The sequence below is a fragment of the Octodon degus genome, unplaced genomic scaffold (genome assembly GCF_000260255.1).
Source record: "Octodon degus isolate 3935 unplaced genomic scaffold, OctDeg1.0 scaffold00225, whole genome shotgun sequence".
In the NCBI taxonomy this organism is placed as follows: Eukaryota; Metazoa; Chordata; class Mammalia; order Rodentia; family Octodontidae; genus Octodon; species Octodon degus.
In genome coordinates this window covers 606,020-612,019 of record NW_004524801.1, presented here as the reverse complement: position 1 = coordinate 612,019, position 6,000 = coordinate 606,020, and the positions used below count along the sequence as shown (strand labels likewise).

General features: G+C 37.3%; 1 protein-coding gene across 5 annotated transcripts in view; it reads left to right on the top strand.

Annotated features, from left to right (window-relative positions):
* The window catches only part of Itsn1 (intersectin 1), a 236,490-nt gene that overhangs the window by 53,520 nt on the left and 176,970 nt on the right, over positions 1–6,000 (top strand). The gene's annotated exons all lie outside the window — the stretch shown is intronic.

Below are 6,000 nucleotides of genomic sequence, written 5' to 3'. Positions count from 1 at the left end.
CTCTCTCGTACAGGATCTCTATGCAGCTCAGATTCCTAGTGATTCACCTATCTCTGCCTCCCCAGTGCTGGGATTATAGGTGCGCATCACCATGCCTGGTTTTGGTGGCTGGTATGGTGCGCTTGGGCAGTCAGGGATTGCCTGGGCAGTTAGGGATCGAGCCTGGGCCCTTGTGCTTACCAGGTAGGTGGTTAGACCATGGAGCTATCTCCCCAGTCCTGTTTTTTTTTTTTTTTTTTTATATCTTCTCATATGTTTATTTCCATCTTTCTCCTTTTAACTTGCTTCTCTTCTGTGGTGTTAGATAACACTGCAGATAATTTGATGTAATTATTTGTTATTAGAATCAAATGTGCAGTCATTATGATTGGTTTCACTTACTTCTTCCCCCATTTTCCTCTTTCCTGTTATCACTGGATCTTTAGCATGCCACTTCTCTTTTATGTATTGACTTTCTGGTGGTATCATTTGGTATTTTGTTTCTAAATAGTTGTTCTAAGGATTAGTTATATTTACCTAACCTTTCCTAGTCTACCAAGAGTTGATACTGTTTCCTTTCCAGTGCAATGGACTGTACAGAACTATTAGTAGTTTTCCCATTTTAATTAATTGAAAGCCCCACTAGACAATGTTACAATGTTATTTGTTCTCATAATTTACATATATTAAAGAGCTTAATTGGAAGAGTGTAATTGGGAAAACAATTTTACATCTATCCATGTTAGCCATTCCTGTTTTTCATTCCTAAATTTGTCTCTAAAATTTCCACTTCATTCTTTTTAATCTAGTTTTTCTGTTTATGCTGAGAACATGTATATTCATTTCATTGGTCTTTTACACCTTCACCTCATGAAATATAGGGATAATAACTTTAATGTCTTTGTAATGTAATTTTAAAATTTTCCTTACCTTGGATTGGCATGCATTGATTGCTTTATTTGAGGGGAGGAAGCACATTTTTCTACTTTTTTTGTAGGTCAAGTAATATTGGATTATTTCCTGGACATTGTGGTTTCTTGGAGATTCTGTGTGCTGTTGTAATCTTCAGCGGAAGGTTGTTGGTGTGTTTCAGTTCTGTCCACTGTCTGTAGGGGCATTCCATTTTCCGTTCACCTCTCAAGTGCAGTGTTGTGCTATTTTAGATCTGTCCTGCATATCCACAGCTCAAGCGTCATCCTGACACTAGTGTGGTTCATTCACAAACCTGGGGATCCCCTTCCTCAGGTTTCTCCTGTCTGGTTTCTTACATACTTTATAGGGCTTGTTTTTGTTTGTTCTTTTAATCAAAGAGACTAGGTTTCTGTTGAAGGTTTAGTCCACACTTCTGCTTCATTGTGTCACCACTCGTGGTCATAACAGAGTTCTTAGTTTAATAAGTGAAACAGAGGGATTATAGTGGGTTTGGACCAAGGGCTGTTTTGGGATTGTACTGCTGTAGTAGAACTGGAGCTCTGGTGTGTATAACTTTAAAATCTTGGATGTGATTATTTTTGTAAAATATGGTAACATTTTCAGTTTTTTTTTGCAAATTATAATAAATGCATATCAAAATAGCAGGACATCTTAAGCTAAGATGTCATAACATGGTTTGTCTAGGTAACGTAGCACTGGGCTTGGGAGATTTGATCCATTTGTTTTATCTGTGTATTACTGCTTTTGTCTGGGGTTTCTAAGAGCTGAAGAAAGTCTAGCTGTGAATTGCATTTGAAGGACCTAAGGTTAGAAGACAGAGGTATGTGAGAGTATTCCAGTCTAATCCTTCCACAAGCATTTGGCTGTTATGCTAGTAGATAAGCCTTAAAGGTACACTTCCAAGTGATTTAATTTTTATTACAGTTCATACTATTAGCAATTTGACACCAGTGACTCTACAGGAATAGGGTTTTAGATAGGGAAAGGAGAAAGACATTAGTTTACGGGTGTCAAGTACAGGGTGGAGTCAATAGAAGAAGAAAATCAGAAGATGAATGTAGGTAGGAGCGGTGAGATAGCCCAGAGGACTAAGCACCTGCTTAGGCAAGCCCAGGGACTGGGGTTTGATCCTCTGAGACTCTGTGCCAAATACATTTTTTTAAAAGAAATGAATTTAGTCTAGTATTTGTCATAGTGAGTTGGAGGTGTTGGGGGAAGAGATCAAATAGGGTGGGGAATTATTTTCTAAATTCCAGGGTAGAAAGTTTAAATATGTACTTTGTCAGGAACTGATAATTAAAGTATACTTTGGGCCATTATAATTTTAGCATTAGAGGCTGGGGAGATGGCTCAGTAGAATAAGCACTTCTCTGGCTGAGTTCAATCCCTGATTCCGCAAAAATAAATAAATAAATTTAAAAAATTAGCATTATAGTTGAATACAAGATTATGCTAGCTTCATAACATATAGATTGAAGAATACTTAATCTTTCTCTGTGGCATGGTTTGGTAGCAGTTATTTATTCCTCGGAGTTCAGTTAAAATTCATTTCTATAATTTATCTGGATTCCTTTTGAGTTTTCTATATTTGTATTTCCATGGTCTGTTAATGTTTACCATTTTGAAAAGATAATTTTTTTAAAGCATTCTTTTTCTTTTTTTAGGGAAGGGTCTATAGGGTGTTCAGGGTCTCACTACTGGATCTCGGACTCATAGTGATCTGTCTGTTTACAGCCTCCCAAGAGCTAGGATTACAAGCTCATGCCACCACACCCAGTCTCAGTTGCCATTTCAGTGCACCCCGGAAGCGGGGCCGGCATGGCAGGTCTGGGGATCTAACCCCCCAACCCCTGAGCCTGCTTGCAGGTGCTTTAATCCACTGAGCTATTTGGCCAGACCCTGATAATTTTCAAAATTTACAGATAAGTAAAAATACATTTATTTCATTTGCCATTTTATTGCATTAAATTAGGTATAATATTTTCTTAAGCAGAGATTCTTAAAAAAATATTACAAATCAAACCTAGCTGATTAGTAAAACAATAGCATGCACACAAAATTCTAGGAAACTTTAAAGAAATATATCTCTATAAATCAGTGTTATTTTAGGAATAATAAATGATAATCTCATTTGGAAGAAAAGTGCTAAGAGAAAAGTATCTAGGAGAAAACTTCTGAAAGTATTTAACAGCTATTTCTTAAAAAAAAAGTTAAGTAAAAATAAGAATAGTAGGAACTTCCTAAATATAGCAAATACTGTTTATCAATCAATAGTAAACCCATAAAATTCACATTAAATACTAAAACTCCATATTTTATTGAAAATCAGATAATACAGAAATTATTACTGTCACAATTGTTTCGTATATCTTGATATTATCGGGTTGGGATTAATAATGTAAGTCTGAATTCTTAAGATTTCCAGAAGATAAAGATCTAGAAAACCTGAGACTCATCTGCAATATGATTTAACACTAGTATGAAAATATAGTAAAGTGTAACATAAGCTGGATACAAAGAAATCAGTAAGTTTTCTATGTTTTACAGAAAACAAGAAGGGATGAGATTAAAAATGAATACAGGTTGAATTCTGCACTTAACTATATTAAATATTTGTTTTACTATGCTTCTAAAATCCTGAGCTTGTCATTTTTGAAAAACTCAGAAAAAATACATGACATGTTAATTTTTATGATTATTAAATGGATAAAAAACATTAAACTTCTTATCAGGCTTGCCTCCATAATCCATTGAGTGAGAAATGGTGGAGCAGGAGAACCCAGTAGCTGTGACTTTGAAATGGAATTAGCATGCAGTCTCCTTTAAAAAGGATTCTCAACCTTCTACTTAAATTTGTAGGGCCTACCACAGTTTTTTTTCCTTTGCTGGAGGTTGCCATAATCTTAAAGGAAGCGTAACAGACATTAACTCTTAAGGCAAATGACAAGAGTAGATGAAACACTGATAAGAAATTTTAACAGTTTTTTGCAAACTCTGAATGGAGTGGCTGCTAAGTTCACAGAGGAGATAGGTTTACAACCTAAGTCTGTACAGAGGTCAAGAAAGAAGTGCTTTAGCTGGCCAGCTTGCCTGAGGGATACCTTGAGAACCTTCCACATACATGGAGACTCCAGGTTTTTCCAAAGGCAGTAGCTCAAAGTGAGAATTGAAGCCTCCATCTAGATTTTTTGGGCCTATCCCAGCAGATGGGTGACTGTCAGTCTGTTTTGGTTCTGTTGGAGCAGGAAGAGCCCTGCAATGGGAGAAGCTCCAGGACAGAGTGAAGTGTGAGACTGAGCGATCATGTTTTGTGCAGTTCTGCACACTGAAATACAGATCTTCACTTGCTCTCTCCTCAATCCAGCATCTAGATGGTATTATGCCTCACCCACCCAGCCAGCGCTTCTTTCTTTGGAAAAAGTGAGCAGCTTCAATGAATACATTTGGAATGTCTCAGTGAAAAGACCACTCAGGACACGTGAGCATCATATAGGGAAAACCATCAGTCTACACACCAACCTTCTGACCTACTTTTTAGTGTTTCACTCTTCAAAAATAAAGAAGCATCGGGATCACTAGGTTATAAAGAAATCCTCAAAATGTAAAAGAAAGACAACCAGACCAGTCATTTAGCCAACAAACAAAAAAGGAACTTGGAGGGACCAAATAATGCAAGAACAGAGGAAAGCTTAAGGAAAAAAAAAAAAAAAAGGCAAATTAAAAAATAAAACAAAAAACCCACAGAAGTCGAAGTATTGACCAGGTGTGTTAGTATACACCTGGAATCTGAGCAATTGGAAGATAGAGGCAGAAGGATTGCCATGTATTTGAGGGCAGCCTAGACTACATAAGTGAGTTCAAGGACACTGAACTACATAGCAAGACCCTATGTCCAAAAACAAACAAACAAAAACTGTAATGTACATATATACATTAAAAATTACAAGAAAGGACAGTTCTAGGAACAAAGTATAGAGACTAAGAGTATTTGAAAACATTAAAATTTAATGTTATACTGCAGTAGGAAAATTCCATGAACAGACTGGTAGATAAAATTGAGGTATAGTTCTGCAAAAGACTGTCCTTTTTATTTTTATTTTTTAATTTTTATTTATTTATTTGTGTGTGTGTGTGTGTGTGTGTGTGGCCAGCTCAGCCCACCAGGGGGCGGGTTTGGCTGGCATGTGGTGCTGGGGGATTGAACCACAGTCCCTGTGCTTTGCTAAGCTTGTTCTAAGTAGGTGCTTTATACCACTGAGCCATCTCACCAGCCCCAAGACTGTCTTTTTTAACACCTATGTGAAAACTATCTCTAGTATTTATTTTTGTTGTACTGTTTTGTACTTTGTTGTCTAAATTAAGTAAAGGGAAAATAGTCATTAAACTTGGAATTTTTTAGTTGATGAAGAGGAGTAACTGTGTTTCACATTGATTATTCATGAGTAGTAAAGCCTTTTGAATTTTTATAACATTGCATTTATGTTTGTTGTTTTGGTCAGGCATTAGTTGTCTTACTCTTCTCCAGCACCCAAAGTTAAGGGAGGAAAAAAACAAAAAACCGAAGTTAAGGGAGAAAAGATTTATTTAGCTCATGGTATAGAGGTTTCAGTCTCTAATTGTATGGCTCCAAGGCAGGATGGTTTAGCAGAGGAGAACAGTGAGCAGTTCATGATGGGCAGACTGTAGCAAAGCCACAGGGGCCTTAACAGCTTCTTTCTTTCCCATTTATTTATTTTGGTACCAGAGATTCAACTCAGGACCTTGCAGTTGCCAGGCAGGCGCTTAAACTGCTGAACTATCTCTTCAGTCCTTCACTTTATTTATTTATTTTTTATTTTATTTATTTGAGAGACAGAGAGAGAGAGACAGAGAGAGAGAGAGAGTGTGGTGTGTGTGTGTGGCCAGCTCAGCCCACCAGGGGGCGGGACTGGCTGGCATGTGGTGCTGGGGGATTGAACTGCGGTCCCTGATGCTTTGCCAAGCTTGTTCTAAGTAGGTGCTTTAGACCACTGAGCCATCTCTCCAGCCCCAGTCCTTCACTTTATATAGTAACTAGGTTCTGGGATTAGGACAGTGCCAACCCAATCA